This window comes from Neofelis nebulosa, chromosome 12, assembly GCF_028018385.1.
Source record: "Neofelis nebulosa isolate mNeoNeb1 chromosome 12, mNeoNeb1.pri, whole genome shotgun sequence".
In the NCBI taxonomy this organism is placed as follows: domain Eukaryota; kingdom Metazoa; phylum Chordata; class Mammalia; order Carnivora; family Felidae; genus Neofelis; species Neofelis nebulosa.
The window spans coordinates 59,433,308-59,455,412 of NC_080793.1; the positions used below are offsets into that span (position 1 = coordinate 59,433,308).

General features: G+C 35.6%; 1 protein-coding gene across 34 annotated transcripts in view; it reads left to right on the forward strand.

Moving 5' to 3' along the window:
• PTPRD (protein tyrosine phosphatase receptor type D) overlaps positions 1-22,105 on the forward strand; it is a 2,222,827-nt gene that overhangs the window by 542,892 nt on the left and 1,657,830 nt on the right. The window lies entirely within an intron of this gene.

Genomic DNA, 22,105 nt, shown 5'->3' on the forward strand with positions numbered 1-22,105 from the left:
CAGAGAGAGGGAGACAGAGGATTCGAAGCAGGCTCCGTGTTGACAGCAGACAGCCCAATGCAGGGCTCTCTAATCCGTGAACTGTGAAAACACAGCCTGAGCCAAAGTCGGACGTTCAACTGACTGAGCCAGCCAGGTGCCCCATGAATGTGAAGGTTTTAAAGCACTTATGCAGAGGAAAATAGCAGCATATACTTTATGAAAGATGATATCATAGCTATCAGAAATGACAGGACTCTGAGCTTTTGGTCCTCTTCCATTTTGTTAAACAAGTAAAGTTTAGTATAGACTTCAAAACTTTAAATTTTACAATGACCCTGGAATCAACATGTCTAATACTGCAATTTTATCCTAATACAACCACAACACAACCCCTCCACTCCCAAAAAGTGAAACAGAGATAAAAGAAATAATTTATCTACTCAGCAAATATTTACTGAGTGCCTTCTATGTACCAAATACTGTCTAGGCACCTGTGAATATCAGCAAACAAAACTGATGAAAATCTCCCATAATCTTAATGATTAATAGAAAATTTATATAATATAAGGCAGTAAATGCTGCGGAAAATAAATGAATGAGTATCTAATAAAGTGCAAAATCTTTAGTAAGTTATTTTTATCTTGGACTTACATTTGTTTTACATCTTTTTTTTTTTTTAATACTCTTGGGGCACCTGGCTGGCTCCATCAGTGAAGCATGTGACTCTAGGTCTCAGGGTTGTGACTTTGAGCCCCACACTGGATATAGATATTCTTTAAAAATAAAATCTTTAAAAAAATTTATTCTAGAAATCTAAAAATAATGACAAAAAAGCATATTTCATATAATTCACCAAATTTTTGGCTTATAGTTAATAATCATTACATAACTCCAGGGGTCCACTTCTGTAACAGATACATTTTCAGTAGTAAAAATAAATGTTCAGGTATTGCAAGTATTCAAAACAAAAAGGCAAACCTCATCTTGCTGTACTTTTTCTCTTTGGTAAAAGTTAATATGTACTGGAATCCAATGGAAATCTTAATATTATTCCCATATCAATATTTGTGCCAATGACTTATTACTTCATTAAATCCATTTAGTACACATACAGAAAATGAATTTACAGATTTGGAATTTCTTCATATTTTTGTCTCCCTCTTTCTCCATACATCTTATTTATGGAAAGGAATGGAAATGAAACAAATTATTTGGCTATGTAAAACTTCCCAAAAAAACTCTAGGGGAAAATGTAAGCATTCCACAAAGTGGTTTAAGGGAACTATGTTCCCATCATTACTGAAGGTCTTAAATGGTAGATAACCATTTAACAATTCAGATGGTTTCAGATTGATGCCTTATATACCACATTTGGTATATAGCATGGCTTATCAAATCCCTTCCATTACTCTGGAAATATGAGCTGAGTACACACGGTATACAGGGAACTCATAGGAGCTCACTCTTTTTTCTAACCAGATCTGGGATGAAAGGTTTCTGAATAACTTCAAAAATTGGTGACCTTAACTTGGCATCCATGGCTTTAGTAGGATCAGAGAAAACAACATGAAATCAAGTGAAAATGTAGTGTCTTAGTGCATCCTTTTTTTTTTTTCCTGAAAAGAGCATCCGAAGCACTCATCAGATTCTCAAAAGGTCCCAGTAGCTTTAAAAAGGTTAAAAATAGGGGCACCTGGATGGCTCAGTTGGTTAAGTATCTGACTTTGGCTCAGGTCATGATCTCACCATTAATGAGTTTGAGCCCCGCGTCAGGCTCTGTGCTGACCACTCAGAGCCTGGAGCTTGCTTCAGATTCTATGTCTCCCTCTCTCTCTGCCCCTCCCCTGCTCATGCTCTGTCTCTCTCCATCTCTCAAAAATAAATAAACATTGACAAAAAAAATTTAAAAAGGTTAAAAATACCATTCTGCTGTCAGTTTTAGAAGTTCTAGAGATCCAAACTGAACCAAAACACCCCGAGTAGATAGGTACCTAAAGAGGGTCTGGCATTGAATCACATTCTTTGATGTTTGTTTGTTTGTTTGTTTGTTTATGGATGTAACATTGGCTTTGGGTTTGGACTGAAAAGCTGTAAGCTGTTTTCACTGCTGTGGTTATCATAATTTAAACATTATCGGGCCACCGCAGGAACCTGCAGAAATGAGCAAGAGCCAGGTGGTCCGTGGTATCAAATGGTGTACAAGCAAGGAAGTGAGGGAGGCCAGAAACTCTCTGATGGGACAGTTCAGTCCAGCGAACATAGTACAGAATTAAGTAGACCATTGGAATACCTGCAACTGTGGTAGAAATTTGAATACCTACCCAGAGATCCTAGCACGAGAGCTGACAAATTCAGAGACAACCTACCCAAGGTAAAGTGTAACTCTGTAAGACACTCATTTGATGATTGTAAAAGAATTATAGGTATCACAATATTTTATGTACACTTTACCTTTTATCAAGAACAATTGATGGGGCGCCGGGCTGGCTCAGTCAACAGAGCATTTGACTTTTGATCTTGGGGTTGTAAGTCCAATCCCCTTGCCACATGTAAAGATCACTTAAAAATAAAATCTTTATTGAAAAATTAAGAAAATAAAATCTTCATAAAAAAGAATAATTGAGGATTTTCTTTTATTCCATGTTCTAGCTCTGCTAGTTTTAAAAGTTGTTAGTCCAGGGCTGTCTAGGTGGCTCAGTCAGTTAAGCATCCCACTTCGACTCAGGTCATGATTTTCTAGTTCATGAGCTTGAGCCCCACATCCGGCTGTGTGCTAACAGCTCAGAGCCTGGAGCCTGCTTTGGATTCTGTGTCTCCTTCTCTCTCTGCCCCTCCCCCGGTCACTCTCTGTCTCTCTCTCAAAGATAAATAAAACATTAAAAAGACATTTAAAAAAAAGTTCCTAGTCTATTAAAATTAGAAAAGCATTAATGTACATTTTAAATCAGTCATTTGAAAAATCTTTTGTTAAATCTTCAAAAATCTTCAAATCTTTAAAAATCTTTAAAAAAGGATCTGAACCCAGTATAGTGTTTCACTCCTACCTTTCTCCAAAAACTCATTACAGAATGAGTGGAAGATAAACATAATAGAATCTGGATGAAAAAATCTGGCTCTTGCCAACAGGAGGTCTTTTCATTCCTGGACTGTTGGCAGTTGTCAATGGCATTGAAATCCAAGGCTATGGATAGAATGCATGCACACTGATGAGATCTCTTCTCTCCTAGTGGAAAGAGCTCTGGACTCAAAGTCAGAGGAAATCATGTCCAGCAAGTGTGCTGCCACTTTCCAGCTTTGGGATTTTTAGGAAATCACATAAATATTTTGTGACTTAAAGTTTCTTGTGTGTGTATTTAATTGGTTTTGTTTTTAATTGGTTTTGTTTTTAATTGAAGAACATATTTATTTAGATTTCTTTAATTTTTCCTTCATGCCCTTTTTGTGTCCCACAGTTTCATCCAGGATAACCATATTTAGTTGCCATATTCTACTATCTTCTTGGCTGTGATAGTTCTTTAGACGTTATTTTTGATGACCTTTACAGTTTTGTTTTTTTTTTAACTTTTATTTATTTTTGAGACAGAGAGAGACAGCGCGTGAACAGGGGAGGGGCAGAGAGAGAGGGAGACAGAGAATCCGAAACAGGCTCCAGGCTCTGAGCTGTCAGCACAGAGCCCGACGCGGGGCTCGAACTCACAGACCGCGAGATCATGACCTGAGCCGAAGTCAGACACTTAACCGACCGAGCCACCCAGGCGCCCCAGACCTTTACAGTTTTAATGATTACTAGTCAAGTGTTTTGTACAACATCCCTCAACTGGTATTTGTCTAATGTTTTTCTCATGGCCACAGTGGGGTCTTGGTTTGGGAAGGAAAATCACAGAAGTGAAGTACCATTTTCATCATTGAATATCAAGGGTACACACCATCAACATGAATTATAGCTATTGGTATTAATCTGGCCACCTTGATGGCATAGTGTTTGTCAGATTTCTCTACTGTAATGTTATTCATTCTCCCGTTTCCATACTGTGGACTTTGCAGAGATGTATCATATCATCTACACTGATAGGAGAGGGGAGTTATACTCTATCATCTTGAAAATGGAATATCTAAATAACATATTTAGAATTCTTCTAGATGAGAATATTTTCATTTCCCTCATTTATTTATCTACTTGGTTAAAATATTTAATGATTTATTAAAATCAGTATAGGTTCATGCATATTGAGTTTATAGATCAAGTTGTGTGAGCTTTACCATTGGGAATTCTTCCATTTGGCTCTTGTCCCTTTGTCATATCCCCATTATTGTGGATGTTTGCTTTTTTGAATACTCTCTTTCCTTTTTGGCACTAATAGATGTTCTTGGCTTACCTTTTAGATTTCCAGGCTCAGTATTGCAGTCAGCAACTTCTCTAATGAGCCTTGGTTCATTGGATACTGAGCTTGTTGCTAAATATTTGTATGTGTTTTCATCTGTATCTACATTAAGCCACACATGAGTTTATACTGATGTCTTCATTTCTAATACACTATAACAGGGACTATTCTGGACAATTGTCCTTCCTTATCTATAAAGTTCCACCCCAACAGTGAAGGATCTAGTTACCTATTCTCCATCCAGTTAATTAATTATCAGCTATAATACAGTGTTTGTATGCAGTTTCCTTTGCCTTTAATCTTAGAGACTACACTCATTTCCAGGTTACTTAGGTCAGCACCTTTGCTCCCTACTCTCTCCATCAAGGTTGTTTCATACATTTGTATGCAACTAGCTTCTTTTGTCACAGTCTACACTCTATCCCAGAGTCTCACAAGTTCCTAAATTTTAGATTTTTTAAATTTTAAGTTTCACCTTCTGTGCTGTAAAGTTACATGGAATATTGACAATTGCCTATTGTCATATATCTACCATTACAGTATGATAAGGAAAAGTTTCACTGTACTAAAATCCCATATGCTTCATCTATTCAAAACCCCTCCCCCTCACTGGAACTCCTGATAACTACTAATCTATCTTCTCTGTTGCTTTGCCGGTCCTTTTTCACACTGGCTTCTTTCACTTGGCAATATGCATTGGTGCCTGCTTTTATATGACTTGATATTTCATTCTTTTTTATGGCAGAAGTATTCCACTCTATGGAGCCACAGTTTGCTTATCCATTCACCTATTGAAGGATATCTTGGTTGCTTCAATTTTTAGCAGTTATGAATAAAACTGCCATAAACATTTTTTGAAGATTATATATGGAAATATATTTTCAAATTAGCTCTAAGAATGTGATTACTAGATTGTATGATAAGACTTAGTTTAGCTTTGTGAAAAACTGCCAAATGGTTCCAAAGTGGATGGATTACTTTAAATTCCCACCAGCAGTGAATGAGAGTTCTTGGTGTTCTACATCCTTCCTAACAATTGATGATTGTCAGTTTTTTGGATTTTTGTCATTTTAATAGGCGTGTAGGAATACCTAGTTGTTTTAATTTGTCTTTCCCTAATGGAAAATACAGAGAACACATTTCATATTTTTTAATGTTTATTTATTTTTGAGAGAGAGACTTAGCACATGCATGCACACATGCAAGCAGGGAAGGAGCAGAAAGAGAGAGGGGGCGACAGAGGATCCCAAGCTGGCTCTGAGACAGCATCGACAGCATAGAGCCCAATGTGGGGCTCTAACTCAGGAACCTGTGAGATCATGACCTGAGCTGGTGTCAGATGCTCAACTAACCAAGCCACCCAGGTGCCATCAAGCATATTTTCATATGCTTGGTTGACATCTATCTGCCTTCTTTGGTGAATTATCTGTTCAGACTCTTGCCTATGTTTTGAATGGCCTCTTTGATTTCTTTCTGTTGAATTTTAAGACTTCTTTTTATTTTGGATACAAGTCCTTTATTAGACATATGTTTTATAAATATTTTTTCCCAGTCTGGGGCTAATCTTTTCATTCTCTTAGGAGTATCTTTCACAGATGATGATTTAGTTTCAGTAAAATACAAATTGTCATTTTTTTTTCATAAGTCTTGCTTTTGGTCTTACATCTAAAAATCCATCACCAAATTGAAAGGCACATCAGTTTTTTCCTATGTTTTCTTTTAGATGTTTAACACTTATATTTAGGCCTATAATCCTTTTTAACTTAATTTCTGTGAAACTTATGCTATTTTTTTTTCCTGCATGTACATCTAGCTTTTCTGGAACCATTTGTTGAACACACTGTCTTTTCTCCATTGATGTGGCTTTACTGCTTTGTCTGCCTTGTTGATGTGCCTTTTTTTGTTGTTGTTGTTGTTCTTTACCAATACCCTGCTCACTTGATTACTGATTATTGTATTTTTACAGTACATCTTGAAATCGGGAAGAACAAGTCATTCAACTTTGATCTTCTTCAGTATTGTGTATCTTTTCCCTTTTTGTATAAATTTTAGAATCAAGTTGTTGACATATACAAAATACCTTGCTAATATTTTTATTGTAACTATACTAAACCTATAGATCATATTAAGAATACTTGACATCTTGGCAATATGAAGACTTCCAATTCGTAAACATGGAACCATTTATTTAGATTTTCCATTTATTTAGATTTTCCATTTATTTAGATTTTCTTTGATATGTTTCATCAGAGCTTTGTAATTTTCCACCTACAGATTCTGTAAATCTCTTGTTTCATTTATGACTATGTATTTTATTTTTTCTGCTATCATAAATGGCATTTTTTTTACAATTGAAGTTTCAGTTATTTATTGCTAGAATATAGGAGAGCAGCTGGTTTTTACATATTGACCCTGTATCCTCTGACTTCCTTACTCAATCCTTAGTTACAGATGTTTTGTTTTGTTTTGTTTTGTTTTCTTTCTCCAAATTCTTAATTAAATTCCAGTTATGTAACATACAGTGTAATATTATTTTCAGATGTCAAATTTAGTGATACATCACTCACATACAACATCCAGTGCTCATCCACAAGTGCCCTCCTTAATGCCCATCACCCATTTAGCCCATCTCCCTGCCCACGTCCTCATTGGGAACCATCAATTTATTCTCTATTGTTAAGAGTCTGTTTCCTGGGTTTGCCTCTCTTTCTTTCCCCCACCCCCATATCCGTGTTTTGTTTCTTAAATTCCGCATATGAGTGAGATCATATGGTATTCGTCTTTCTCTGACTTATTTCACTTAGCATAATACTCTCTAGCTCTGTCCATGTCATATGTACATATACCACATTTTCTTTATCCATTCCTCAGTCGGTGGACATTTGGCTTCTTTCCATAATTTGGCTATTGTTGATAATGTTGCTATAAACATTGGGGTTCATGTATCCCTTTGAGTCAGTATTTTTGTATCCTTTGGGTAAATACCTAGTAGTGCAATTATTGGATCATAAAGTAGTTCTATTTTTAATTTTCTGAGAAACTGAGAAACTCCATACTGTTTTCCAGAGTGGCTGTACCACAAAGAGTGTAAGAGAATTTCCCTTTCTCCATATCCTTGCCAATACCTGTTGCTTCTTGTGTTGCTAATTTAGCCTTTTTTTTTTTTTTTTTGAGAGAGAGAGAGGGAGCTTCTGCATATGCATGCACTTGTGCATGTGCAGAAGAGGAGCAGAGAGAGAGAGAGAGAGAGAACCCCAAGCAGGCTCTGTGCTGTCAGATCTCATGAACTGTGATATCATGACCTGAGCTGAAATGAAGAGTCAATGCTTAACTGGCTGAGCCACCCAGGACCCCTAATTTTAGTCATTCTAACTGGTGTGAAGTGGTATCTCATTAAAGTTTTGATTTATATTTCCTTGATGATGAGTGATCTTGTGCATCTTTTTGTGTGTTTGTTGGCCATCAGTATGTCTTCTTTGGAAAAATGTCTATTCATGTCTTCTGCCCATTTTTAACTGGATTATTTGTTTTTTGGGTGTTGAGTTTTATAAGTTCTTTATAATTTTGGGCACTAAACAAAAACCTTTTTTTATTCCATAGGCTGCCTTTTATTTTTGTTTCCTTTGCTCTGTAGAGCTTTTTATTTTGATTAAGTCCCAAAAGTTTATTTTTGGTTTGGTTTCCCTTGCCTCAGGAGTCATATATAGTAAGAAGTTGCTGCGGCCATTATCAAAGAGTTTACTGTCTGTGTCCTCCTCTAGAATATTGATGGTGTTCTGTTTTATATTTAGGTCTTTCATCCATTTTGAATTTATTTTTGTGTATGATGTAAGAAAGCAGTCCAAGGGGCACTCGGGTTAAGTGCCCGACTTCGGCTCAGGTCATGATCTCCCAGTTTGGGAGTTCGAGCCCCACGTCGGGCTCTGTGCTGACAGCTCAGAGCCTGGAGCCTGCTTCAGATTCTGTGTTTCTTCTCTCTCTGCCCCTCATCCGCTCGTTCTCTGTCTCTCTCTGTCTCTCAATAATAAATAAACATTATTTTTTTTTAAAGAAAGCAGTTCAATTTCATTCTTTTGCATGTTGCTGTCTTGTTTTCCCAACACCATTTGTTGAAGAGACTGTCATTTTTCCACTGGATATTCTTTCCTGCTTTGTCAAAGATTAGTTGACCATATGGTTGTGGGTTCATTTCTGGGTTTTCTATTCTGTCCCATTGATCTAGGTGTCTGTTCTTGTCCCAGTATCATACTGTCTTGATGAGTACAGCTTTGTAACATAACCTGAAGTCCAGAACTGTGATGCCTCCAGCTTTGCTTTTCTTTTTCAAGATTGCTTTGGCTATTTGAGGTCTCTTGTGGTTCTGTACAAACTTTAAGATTGTTCTAGCTCTGTGAAAAGTGCTGGTGATATTTTGATAGGGATTGCATTAAATGTGTAGATTGCTTTGGGTAGTATAGACATTTTAACAATATTTTTTCTTCTAATTCATAAGCATGGAATGTTTTTCCATTTATTTGTTTCATCTTCAATGTCCTTTATCAGTGTTTAACTGTTTTTAGCATATAGATCTTTTACTATTTGGGTTAGGTTTATTCCTAGATATCTTATGGTTTCTGGTGTAATTGTAAATAGGATTTATTCCTTGATTTCTCTTTCTTCTGCTTTTAGGAAGATTTTGTTGTTGTTGTTTTTGTTTGTTTGTTTTAGATTCATGACTATTTTTTTTTACCCTACAAAATAAGACTAATAAGAACTCCCACCTCATAGTTTAACCTAACAACAACAAAAATACAGTATTATAAAGGCGATGGATAATACAGAATCTCATACATAGTAAGAGTTTACTAAACAGTAACAATAATTTTAATTCAACAAGAAACTTTGATGTAAAGATTGTTTTCATAATTTGTTTGAAAAATACTAAGCAAATACATTCTTTTCCTAATTAGTTCTGTCGTTAACAAAAAAGTAATTAAGGAAGTATTTAATAAGGTGATTTTAAGTTCTCTGTACCTGATTTTTCTTTTGTTTTCCTTTAACTTGAGACAAAGATATTATTGTCAATGAATGTACAATGCACTGTTCTTGGTGTTACTTTCTGTCATAGAATTTCTTATGTAAAAAGCTGCAAATCTTTCATATTATTGTTATCGTAGTGTTATTGTACTAGATTTTATCTATAATGCTACAAAATTGCTGAATCCAACGTGAAGGAATTACGCTATCTTTAATTAATTTTATCGAGCAAGAAGTACAGATAGAGGTTAGAAAAAATTTATAATACTTTCTTTGACCTATTTTATTTCTTGGGATTTCAGTTTAAGTAATTAAAATAGTCAATAGTGAGGGGATAGAAGTGTTTGAAAAACTTCATGGGGCAAAAATGATACAACAGTGACAAGTGTTTAAAGTAGAGATGGCATGGTGTGTGAGCCAGAAAAGCCAGCATACAAACTGCTCTCTGGACCAACTGGCCCATATTCTGGTGCATCCTCTATGAGCAATTTCCACTTGTGTTTGAGCAAAAGAATCACATTTTATTGCTATTCATATTTCTTATTTCTAAGCTTCACACCAAATGTTTTGATTTAGTATGTCTGGATTTAAGTATGGGAATCTGAATTTGAAGAATAGTTAGGATGTCTGGCAGACATATTTTGAGAAAGTACCTGTTAAGTACTGAATTGTATTTCCCCTCAAATTCACTGGTTAACCCTAACACCCAGTGTGGTGTCATTAGAGAGAGGGCCTTTAAAAGAGGGGCACCTGGGTGGCTCAGTCAGTTAAGCCTTGGGCTTTGGCTCGGGTCGTGATCTCGCTGTTCATGAGTTCAAGCCCCATGTCTGGCTCTGTGCTGACAGCTCAGAGCCTGGAGCCTACTTGGGATTCTGTGTCCCTCTCCCTCTCTCTCTGCCTCTCCCCCACTTATGCTGTCTCTCTCTCTTTCTCTCTCAAAAATGAATATATATTAAAAATTTGAAAAAAAGCAATTACGGGTAGATGATGTCACAAAGGTGGAAACGTAATTTGATAGGGTCGATGTCCTTATTAGAAGAGGAAGAGACACTAGGATGCATGTGCACAGAGAAAAGACCATGTGAGGTAACAGCAAAAAAGTGACCATCTTCAAGCTAAAAAGAAAGGCCTTAGGAGAAACCAAACCTGCCAATACCTTGATCTTGAACTTGGAAACTCCAGACCTGTAAGAAAATAAATTTCTGCTACTTAAGTTACCAAGTCCATTGTATTTTGTTATAGCAGCCCTAGCAAACTAATACAGTATCCTCCTGCACTATTTATACCATGTGTTTATTATAATGCTAGATATTTTTAATATAAGTATGCTGAGCACTAACTACATAGGATTTCTTCCTTTATAAAACACATAATTTCATTGGCATTAATTATTTCAAAATGGTAAAAAATTGAAACCAACAAGATACTGAAATATCTTAGCTTGTTCATTTCTCAAGAGATGTCATAATATCAAGGAGTACGGCTTCTGATTCTTGGTTATTTCTCTCTTTGTGAAACAAAGAACAAGAGTCATTATCTATTGGAAATACCACTATTTTATAATAAAATTAATTAAGAAATAAAGATCTTCTTTTATTGGGGTCAAAGGCAAAGTATCAGTGGATGATTAGTTTGAGTGCTAACCCAGCCATCTACTCACCTACTCATTTGGCAGACTTGCACACTATAAATCTGAATAACTGCATGTGGTTTTGTGAAAGAAAGGAAAACATCATTCTCCCAAGAGAAATCCAGGGAGCAACTCCACTAGAACTATTCATAACTGACAAATGGTCAGGTAGTTTGGAATTGGTATGTGGAGGAGAAAATCCAATTCCAATAGGGAGGCTGGCATAATACATTGTCGCAAACCAGGAAGGGGCTAATGTTCACAGTATGACTTTTTGCAGGTGCTCATGCTCTTAGAATTATAATTGAGAATCATAAAGGGAATATCGTTTTGTTTGCACTCTGTTGGAGACAAGCCTCACCAATTTTGTTGCCTTCTTATAGTCTGGGGTTCTTCCCATTGTGTTACCACCTCCAGCCTGACTATAGTGAGAAGGTCAGGATAGATGTCCTATCTCTCTTCTCTGAGAGATAGGTGGAAGCCATACAGTGTTCACAAGTTAAGCAGAACAATGAAAGCCTTTTGTGAAGAGATGAAGGGTCTAAACTTGAGATGACAAAACAAAACAAAGCTGACAAATCCAAACGTCTAAAAGAGATCTGGCAACCAAAACAGTGCACGTGTGCACACACAATATTGATGAGTAAAGATTATACTGATAAAGAAGCTGGTTAATATAGTGGAAATAATCTGAAGCTGAGAGTGAAAGCAGACCGCAGATACAAAGGATATTTTTGATTTCAGTTACCTCTTATACTTTATGGATATGCTGGGTGTATTTTAAGGGGCCAAAAATACAAAACCAGCATATATGCTAAACAAATATGCAAAAAGGGGAGAGCATGTTTTTGTGCTCATTCTTCTTACTTTTTCATGCTGTTTCCACTGTTAATGCCCTTCCCTTCTGCTCCAACTTGGTAATAAAAATGCTTGTTCAATCCTGGTGGAATTAATACACACAATGTTAGAAGGTGCATTAACAGTGCTTGTAGTTACATTAATTACTCTCCAAGAGTTGGCCCAGAGGAGCTCAAAAATGTAGAGGAACTTGGTTTGCTGGTTAAAAATATAGTCAGTTATTTTATTCTTTGAGTCTGTATTGTGTGAGATACACTCTCTATATTATGTAGATGAAATTAGTTGTTATGTGAAAGGATATAGAGTGTGTGACAGACTAACACAAAGGAATAATGTCATAGATATCAATTATGTTCTATACTTTTGTTAATCATATTATTAGTTATTAAATATTTCAGGGTGGATTACCTTTTATGTTATTCACCTTGAAGGCAGTTAACAGAGGAGTTACCATTTTCCTCGGCATGGTAAGAAAGCCAAGGTTCGGAAAGGAGACTGTTTTTCACCTTTCCTACTTCTAACCAACCAGCAAGTGGGATTTGGAACTTAAACTGAATATCAGTTCTTCTCATTCCTTGTCTAGTGTGCTTTCCCCTATATCTGATAGCCTTCTCATAAAGCATAAACAACTCTAAAAACTAATAGTGTTTCTGGAAACTGTTGTTAATTTCAGTAGATCAGTTAAATCAATTCCTGGTCACCAGACCTAGAAGATATAGAGCAGAGAAACACAAGATTACATCATAACTACGGAAAGAAAAAGTTTGAATTTGATCCAGTTCGTGCTATAGGCACTTAGCACCAAAGAGCCCAAGAGCCACTTGATTAACATCTATTTTCAACTCCATGTTCAAAAGTTTGTAATTGGTAACTTGAAATTGGCCAGGGTGGGTGTATTTACATTAGAGAAACAAGTAAATGCTATGCAGTCATGATTCTTTTATCTAGAAAGATAGTTAAGTAATTTTATTTGCACATTGGGGTGGGAGGTGGGGATATGAGTAATGAATAATAGAAAAGTATAATCTTTGGAGTAAAAAAGAATTTGGTTTGAGTTCTGTCTGTACCATTAGAGAATAGAGTGGCCAAATCATTCTCTCTGAGCCTCATTCCCTATTAAGCTTAAGCAGCTAATAACATCCTTGCAGAGTTTTAGGATTAATGATCATGTATGTAAGTGCTGACATATAAAAAGAAGTCAATTTTAGGTGTTATTATTAGGATTATCAGAAACGTCACTGTTTTGTTTTTGTTTTTTTTTTCCTTTGTGACAAGTTTCCACATGAGTAAAGTTAAAATCACGTTTGTGCTCTGTGGAAGATGTATGCCATTGGAGAAAAGATTTTTTCAAATGGGAAAAAATGATAAAATCCATTAGGCTCTTTAGAAACAGGTACCATTATAATTTTAGCTATTTATTGTTACTACACAATACAACAGAATATAAAATCCAGCTAAGAGAGAGCTACTTTTGCCAAATTGAAATAACAGGAGGTAAATGGTACCGTTCTCCTCCAAAGGATCTGTAGATTTATAAATTGGTTGGAAGCATAGGGTTTTGGTTATTTTGTTTCATATGATTCACAGCGCCAAGCACTGCAGTCCTAATTTTATCCTGGGGCATCCATTCAATACTTGCTTGGAGAGAATAGTGCCACCAGCCGCGTCCTCGTAAGCACTGCCAAATATCCAAATTTCTTTTTCCTGTTTGGAGATGAATACACTCTAAAGAGCATCTATGAAGCCTAAGCTCCTTTTTTTTTTCTCAGGATGACAACCCAACTCTTGTATCAAAGTTAGAGTTTAGATTAGGAGTGACATTTCTATAAGAAGCATCTTATTCCAACATCCAGGGACTCAAGGAACCTAAGACAATACAAGTATTGTGAAATCTTCAATATACAAGGCAGTAAACATAGTAGTGGTGAAACCAGAAATAATACAGAAGGAAAATAAGCGCATAATGACAAAACATTGAAAACTAGCTTTTGTTTAGTAGAAATGCTGAGGAGCATAACTGTTTTGGGTACCTCAGACTCAGGGAAAGCACCTTTTTGGTCCTTCAGGCACATTGCATTGAAGAAATTTAAAGGGCACTGCAATGCCTGCTAATGCCATGTAGAAGACACTCAGGAAGAAGTCCTGCTACTAGGGCATGATTTCATGTAGAAAATAACAGCTTTTGAGGTACCCCATTTTCTGCTTATTCTATGAAAGGTATGAAGCAGGTCAAAGTGAGTCATATAGATGATTATGTATTTATTCACTGAAGCCTTGTAATAAAAGTATAATTAATGGTTTAGATTAATGAAGTGGTTAAGGGGCCTCTCCTCCAAAAAAATGAACGATAGAACCTTGGTTGTGGATCAGGAAGCCTTTGAAATAAGTGTTAAATTTGCTATTGCTTCTTTGTATGCAAATACATAAGCATTTACAGGACAAAGGAGAGGGTTCTGAAATATGAGGTTATATTGGTAGCAAAGCTTTGTTGTCTCTCCTTTTAAAATCATTGGCTGATGTTGAGAAGGAGGAATATCCTCCAGAGTTGGCAAAAGAACCAAGAGGTCACTGAATAGACTGCTTGCATTACTGGAAACAAATATTTCACTTTATGTTCCAAGAGAAATGACACTTTGCTAGGAGGTATTAACATCCAGAAAGTTGAATATTTTTGGATGAGAAAAAACGTAGTTACTTCTGTGCAATCTCTAAAATAATGCCTTCTGGAAATTTGCATTGGCTTCATTTGCTTTATGATACCAGTAACATGAAAAGACTGGTAATAAGTAAGAAATCGATCTGAAATAGAGACCAGTCTTCCAGCCCCCCAAATGGAATTGGTCATGATAAAATTCCCTAGCTCTCTTAATCATTGGCAAGTGCATTCTTTCTCAGTTTTTTAGGGGAAATATTTAAGGAAAAAAAATCACCAGGCCCACCTCATTTTTTTGTATCTTGGTTGAATTTCACAGTGTTTCTTGCCTTTTAGCTCTTCCATATCTTGGTAGATATTTGAGGTCTGCCTTCATAACTATAGCAATCTGTAAATTCTTTAAGTGGATATTTCCTGTCAGGCCCTGGGGATTCAAATGTATCAGACCAAAAATTTGATTTTATTTGTAATGAAAATGGTAGAGCACGATAACAAAAATCCAATGGTCTAGTGGTGCAAGCAAATAAAATAGGCCTTCTCCCAGGAAAAAAGCCTAATGGAGTTCCTGCTTCAAGCATGAAAAGTAAAACCATCTGACTGTGACAAAGCTGCATGGTATTTTGTTTTTTGTTGAAATTCTAACTTTTATAGGGCTAGTGGCCAATGACAGAAAACAACCATGGATCCACTGACTATGCAACTCTGCACCAGTTACCTTGGATTAGAGTTGTGTTCTCAGGCAATAAATATGTGCAAACTGGAAATGATGAGTTTCTGGATCCCTGCAAAACACCTCCCCCCACTCTTTTTTTTTTTTTAATTCAAACCACAGCAGAATAATAGGCAGAGAAATTCATTTTAAAATTTAGAGAGACAGTGCAGCATTCTAAGAAAGGCATATTATTGTGTATATTTGAAAACATCTTTTTATACCTAATTGGATTTCTCTGGTTCTTAATTAAATGTTACAATTTAAGTCAGGTATTGGTTGCATGAACTCTTAAGTTAGCAGGAAGTAATTGTAGAACTAGAATTTCAGTTTAGCATTCTGCTTTAATATGTAGGACACTGACCTGGACCATGAAATAGCAGATCAAATCTTTTGTCTCATGGTTTTTGAAGACTAACTGCTTAATGTCTTTAAAGCTCATTTCTTCTTTTTTGAGAAAGAGGACAATCTGGGAATAATAAGACCAAACCTACTCTGAGCTTCTTGGAGAGAGTCAACTTTGTGGAATTCTTGATGATGCTGTTAGTAAAAATACAAAAGGAAGGACGAAGGAAGGAAGGAAGGAAGGAAGGAAGGAAGAAAAAAGGGGGGAGGGAAGGAGGAAGGAATGGAGGAAGGAAAGAAAGTATCATTAACTACAATTCTCTGACTGAAATGAGTTTGAATTCAGTGAAAAAACAAAAGAAAACAGGTATCAAAGATAAAAATATATTTCCCCTCTTGAGAGACATGAGAGAATAGGAAACCTAGTCTTATTATAGTTTCTGTCATTTTTGAGGTCAACTGGGTTTTGGAATATCTATCAGCCAAATTCGGCAAACATAAAGTACTCTGTTGGGGAGAAAGGTTATAAGTTAATACACCCTAGTCCTTCCTCTAAAAAATCTCACAATAGAGTCAATGATAAATATTTAGACAGCTCACTGTTTCTAAAAGCCAGAATTAAATGAAAACCATTCCAAGTATAAAAAATTTTTAACAGAAACAAAGAGAGAGGACTAAGTCTTATAAGGATGAGCAGTAGACAAAGAAAATTCCAAAAAAAGTATTTTAAATTATACATTGAAGACTGAAAAAGATCTCACTAACTGAAAATAAGGGAGGGACATTCACTACAAGCTAAGGAAAATATCCTGGGAAACATATGGAAATTTTATGATGGTTGAGGGAAGAGATTTGATGTGTTTTTACATTATTTATATCAACATCCATGAAAGGATGTTTTAATCCTAAAATTGGCTAATAGTAGATGTTTTTGAGTTTTGTAAGTTGAGGACTATCCACTGTAAACTGGAGATTCTGTGTGTGTGTGTGTGTGTGTGTGTTGTATTACTACTCACACTTTCTCTCAACTAGATGGTATTGTTAGATTGCAAGAAATATGGAATACTTTCTAGCCACCTTCAAACCTCAGGTTCAATTATCTTAAAGTTTTGACATTTTTGGACCATAACTTTCCAAATTTCATATATTTATAATCAGGTGTGATGGAATTCAAAACATGCTACCCCAAAATATGACATCTGGCATATTAGATATTTATTATTGTTATTTTTACCTCTTATTTTAGAGAGAGAAAGAGCTTGAGTGGGGAGAGGGGCAGAAAGAAAGAGATAATCTTAAGCAGGCTCCATGTCCAGCTCAGAGCCCAATGCTGGGCTGTATTTCATGACTCTGGGATCATGACTTGAGCTAAAATCAAGAGTTGGATGCTCAACCAACTGAACCACCGAGGCATCGCTATATTAGATATTTTAAACTGAAGGAACTTGAGAAATGCAGATGAAGAAAGGACTCTAACCTCTCCCTTCTCTCCTGAAGCAGGTCATATCACCATCTTGTGAGAGGTGTCCTCTCCATACCTGGAGGAAAGAAACTTCTTTTTCTCCAAAGACAGTGAGACACCAATTGGAATCCAAATGAACAGACTTTAATCTTTTGTCATATCATGTTTTTCTACAACTTCCCATAATTCATTAAACCTACATTTTTAAAAATTAAAAATTCAGGTTTAACTGTTTTCTGAGTCATTTCCTGGTCATAAAAATTATATTAAATTAATGTTTTATGCTTTTCTCTTATTAATCTGTCTTTTTAAAGTCTAATTTGCGGGGCGTTAGCTAGAAGGGTAGCTAAGAGTAGTAGGGAAAAAATGTTTTTCTTCCCTACACGTGCATATGATGCTCACTTGTCTGGTGTTAGAACTTAATTATTGTTTTATGATATACACAATTTTCTGCCATACAGTAGAGGTCTCCTCAATTCAAAGATATAAAAACTGAGACTGAAGGATCTTACTAAATGATCTGTTAGTAAGTACTAATTACTACTAATTACTAATTACTAGATTAACTAGTAGACTAATTAGTAATAGATCTGGATCTAACCTCATGCCCCAAATTCCGGTTTGGTTTTTCATAATTATTTTGTTCCACTGTAGGGAAAAAAAAATAATAATTTTCTCTCTATACTTCTAGGTTCTTGACTGAGACTCTCTGTGATATAAAATTAACAGATTAACATGCAAAAGACAATCAGAAACTTAATACCATGTATGTATGGGAGATAGCCAGGAAAACAGAGTGACTCCCAAATATCACCCAAGCCACCACTAGCTAAAGACTAAAGGTGTTGAGACTGATGGGGTGAGGTTGGGGTAGGGTCAGAGCCAGTTACAGGACGGTTGCAGGCATAGCACAGTAAACAAGGGCATGTTGTCAGATCCTTGCCTTTTCCAGTGATACAGTTTCTAAAAATGTAATCATCCTCCTTTTCCTATTACAGAGATGGAGACATTCTTACAAATGGAAATTTCTCTTATAAATGTAAATGTCCCTTACAAAAGGTTAACTTCTACTTGGTTTTCAGAGTTTTTTCCTGTCTGCTCTTTCCTACCCACAAGTAGCCTAAAATAACCCTGGTGGCAGAGTCATGTTTTAGGGTGGCAAATTTTGTTTCCCTTCATTTCTATACTGCACTGGTCCCTCCTCTTCAATAGATGTTTTGAAGGCATAATTAAACCTAGCTTGGGATTGGCAGTTATTATTAAGTGGAATACATTTCTTAAGAGAAAGGAGGAGACATATATGTATATATATATATTTTTTTTTTTCTCTATGTTGTTGACAAGCTAAGTTTTGTAAGTTGAGTACCTATGTCAGTATGAATTGGTTAAAACTATGACAGAAGTAGAACACTTGAATTTTGCTGAATTTACTAAATTCTTTTTTTTTTCAAACCTTGACCTTATTGCATACAATAACATATTAGGATACTTGTTTTATTTGCTATAACTTATTGCCTTTATAGGATAGATTTCTACTGCCCATTTAGCAGACTTTCTCTGCCCTGCAGATAATCTGCAAATGATACTAAGTTACTTGCTACACTAAAATTTCAAGATACTGCATGGGATTCTATTTCCAGAAGTGTTTCTCACATTCATCCTTAGGACATCCAATGCTCAGATCATGCCAAAAAAAAAAAAAAAAAAAAAAAGACATACTATTTTATCCCCCTTATTCCATGTTCCCTCAGTATTAACTAATTAAGTGATGTCAACTGGGAGTAGATCAGAGGCAAAGATAGGCATAAAAATGGGAATTTTGAGTTAGGAAGACAAGAATTCCAAGATGAATGATGTTTAACCATACTAAGCTTTATGTGAGCTAAAGTGTTCTAAACTGTCAAGAAAAGATATATATAAAAGATTTATATGTATATATATATATATATAAAATAAGAAAAAAAAACTCACTGTCTTGCCTAGGGTACCATTCCCAAAGTGACTATGGCTACTCTATAACCCTGATATAGAAAACTGGTGGCAGAAAACTAATAATAATACAGATGATCCATAGAAAAGCAAACGGATTGTGCTTGATGAGTACAGTTGACTACTGCCCAGTGAATTTAGTAGTCTTAAGTCTTTTACACATTCATTTCAGTGTTTGTTATTATCTAGGTATGTATAGTTATTTGAATTTGTGTTTGAACTGGTTATGGCATCTTACCATCCCTCTCATTAATGAGTTAAATAAATCAGCACATGATTATTTAAAATCATATGAGAGTCATAATGTTGCCACTTTTTCAAAAATGCTTTAGCAGTATAAATCAGTGGTTCCAAACTCTGGTGTGTATTACAATCCCCTAGAGGGCTTGTTAAGACACAGATCACTGGGCCCCATTGCCAGCGATTCTGATTCAATATTGCTGAGTGGGGCCCAAGAAGGGAAAAGAAGTAAGTGCCAGGTGATACTGATGCTGCTGGTCCAGGGACTATCATGTCAGAACCACTGGTATAGATCATAGTGCCCCAGGCTGATGATTACAATCCCAAGAAATCTCCACTTTGCCTAAGCAGAAAGATATTCATTCCAAAACCTAATCTGCAGCCCTAAACTTTTTTCAGGTCCCTATGTGAAAAGAATGTTTCTAGTCCTTTCATTTTTCCCCCTATGGCTAAATAAATCAGCCTCTTAAATCTCCCGATTTGAGCATTAGAAATAGTGGCAGCTTCTATTAAGTAATGTGATGGGAAATAAGACGGTATCATAGAAGACAATATAAGATTCACTCTAGACCAATTATGTAGTTAATTACTCTAGTGTGTGAACTTAGCCTTCAAAGTAATCTCAATCGGGCTGAGGAAAAAGCTACTACAGACAATTATGGGATGTGTGTGGTGTTAGAAAGGGGAAGACAGAGCTATTGTTGGAAGAACAGTATAAATGCTGAGCAGAGTAATCTGAAATAAACATAAATGGAACTGTGTTTTCCCTGAGCTGTAGTCTTCATTGCATAATAGGTCCTTTCCATTCTAATTTCTATGATTCATTTGCTCACTGGGACATGTTATATATTTTTCTTCTTTCCCCTTTCCTATTGCAGGATATACATTATCCTTCCCTATTGTGACTATAGAATTCAATATGCATTTTTATTGTCAGACAGGAAGGCAGCATTGGAGAGTACTTTAAATGAACAAACATCTTTTCCTTATTTAAATCAAAAGGAAATCCTGATACCCTTGGATGAACACTATATATGCCACCTAAAGATGTAATTATTGTTTTCCTTTTGTATTTTCACATTCCCAAGTGAAAAAAAAAAAAAAAAGTAAAAGCAAGTCCTGTCATTGCTATGCTGATAATGGGAAAAATATAAACAAAACTTTCAAATACTTGATGTTGACTTTTTAAAAAGCCTTTTGTGAACCCATACAACATTAGGTAAATTAAATCTAATTTGCATGCAATTTGTCATGTATTTAGAAGTTGGTGGCAATTAAGAAATGCAGTTTTTTAATACTGTATTTCTCTGTTATGTACATTAAAAAAACATCAACACATTTCTCTTATATTCATGAGATTACGATGGTGCACTCTAGTGGACAAACTGAGCACTTGAAATTGCACACTAAATTTCTGTAAGGGTTTGATAATTTTATACACACAAGCTGACCTGTATTTAATTCAAACAGAAACTCAGTAATGGCACTTTGAGTAAGTAGAAGACAGCGCATTATTTTAGGAGGAGAGAATTTGTGGATGGGACAGTGTCTGAGTCAATTTGGATTTAGAAAGTGGTTTTCTTTTTCTCCCCTGTTTTCTTTCCTCCCATTTTCATTTTCCTTTGAGCAATAAACTCTCAATTCAACATTATAAAGCAAATATAAAGTCAGGACTTGAAAGCTGAGGGCATAAATGTGTTATTATCACAAATTTCAGGGCCATTTTAGGAGGTTTTCACTTTGGTGGAGAAAGCTATTGAAGCAAAACCATTATGCAATGGTACCTCTTCATAGTCCTTGCATGTGGGATGTCAAACAAATAGAATACTAGAAGCATCTAACATAGAGATTTATGAAGACTGTTTAATTGGTTGATACTCAACACTAACATTAGAAAGAATAAAAATATCTGAGCAATACCTTAATCCTAAATTTTTTTTCCCCCTGAATGTATTGATATTTTGAGACTAAGATTTTTGCCTGTTATTCTAAATTATCTAATAATCATGCATACTTGCATTTGAATTTTGTAAGGTATTTTCATATTACCTGTACTCTTTAAAAATATCCACAAGTAAAGTTTAGGTTTGGGGGGTTTATTTTGTTTTGTTTTATTTTTTACATTTCTGAAGTATTATCTAAGAGTCTTTAACAGTTAAGGTGTTTTTATGTTTAGGATACTTACAAATTATACATAATTGGAAAAACAATAATTTGCTTATCCTCACATCTAATGTATCCATGACTAAAATAGTGGGAAAAAAATATGCTACAAAGAAAGGGGTATAATCTGTTCAAATACTAAACACCCCAAATCTCTAATTCAAAGATCACACTTTTATGAATAAAACCTTTTCCCTTGAATAGTAATAGGTTAAATGAACTATGAAATAAGCTGTGATCAGTTAAGTTATCTAAGAAATAAACTATACCATGAGTGACTTTGCATATTATTGAGGGAATGGTTAGTACAAGTGACTGCTTTGTTATAATGGAATGGTCCAAGAGCTGCCTGCAATTCTAACTCTGACTCCCAGAAGTAAATGTGTCATAGTTGATGTGGAAATGTTGGGGTTTAGAGCCGATGACCAAGAAAGAATTTTTGAGATGCCTTCCGTGCAAAAAGGTGGTTTTATTAAAGCACGGGGACAGGACCCAGCGGCAGAAACAGCTGCATGCACTGTGGTTGTGACAGCTGACTGATTATATACTTTCAAGTTGGGAGAGGGTTAGGGACCGCTAAGTCTCTAAGGAATTTTGGAAGCAAGGTTTCCAGGACCTTGAGGGGGCTTGCTATTGTTAGGAAAAGGTCACTTATTACTGTCTAGTAAAACCTCAG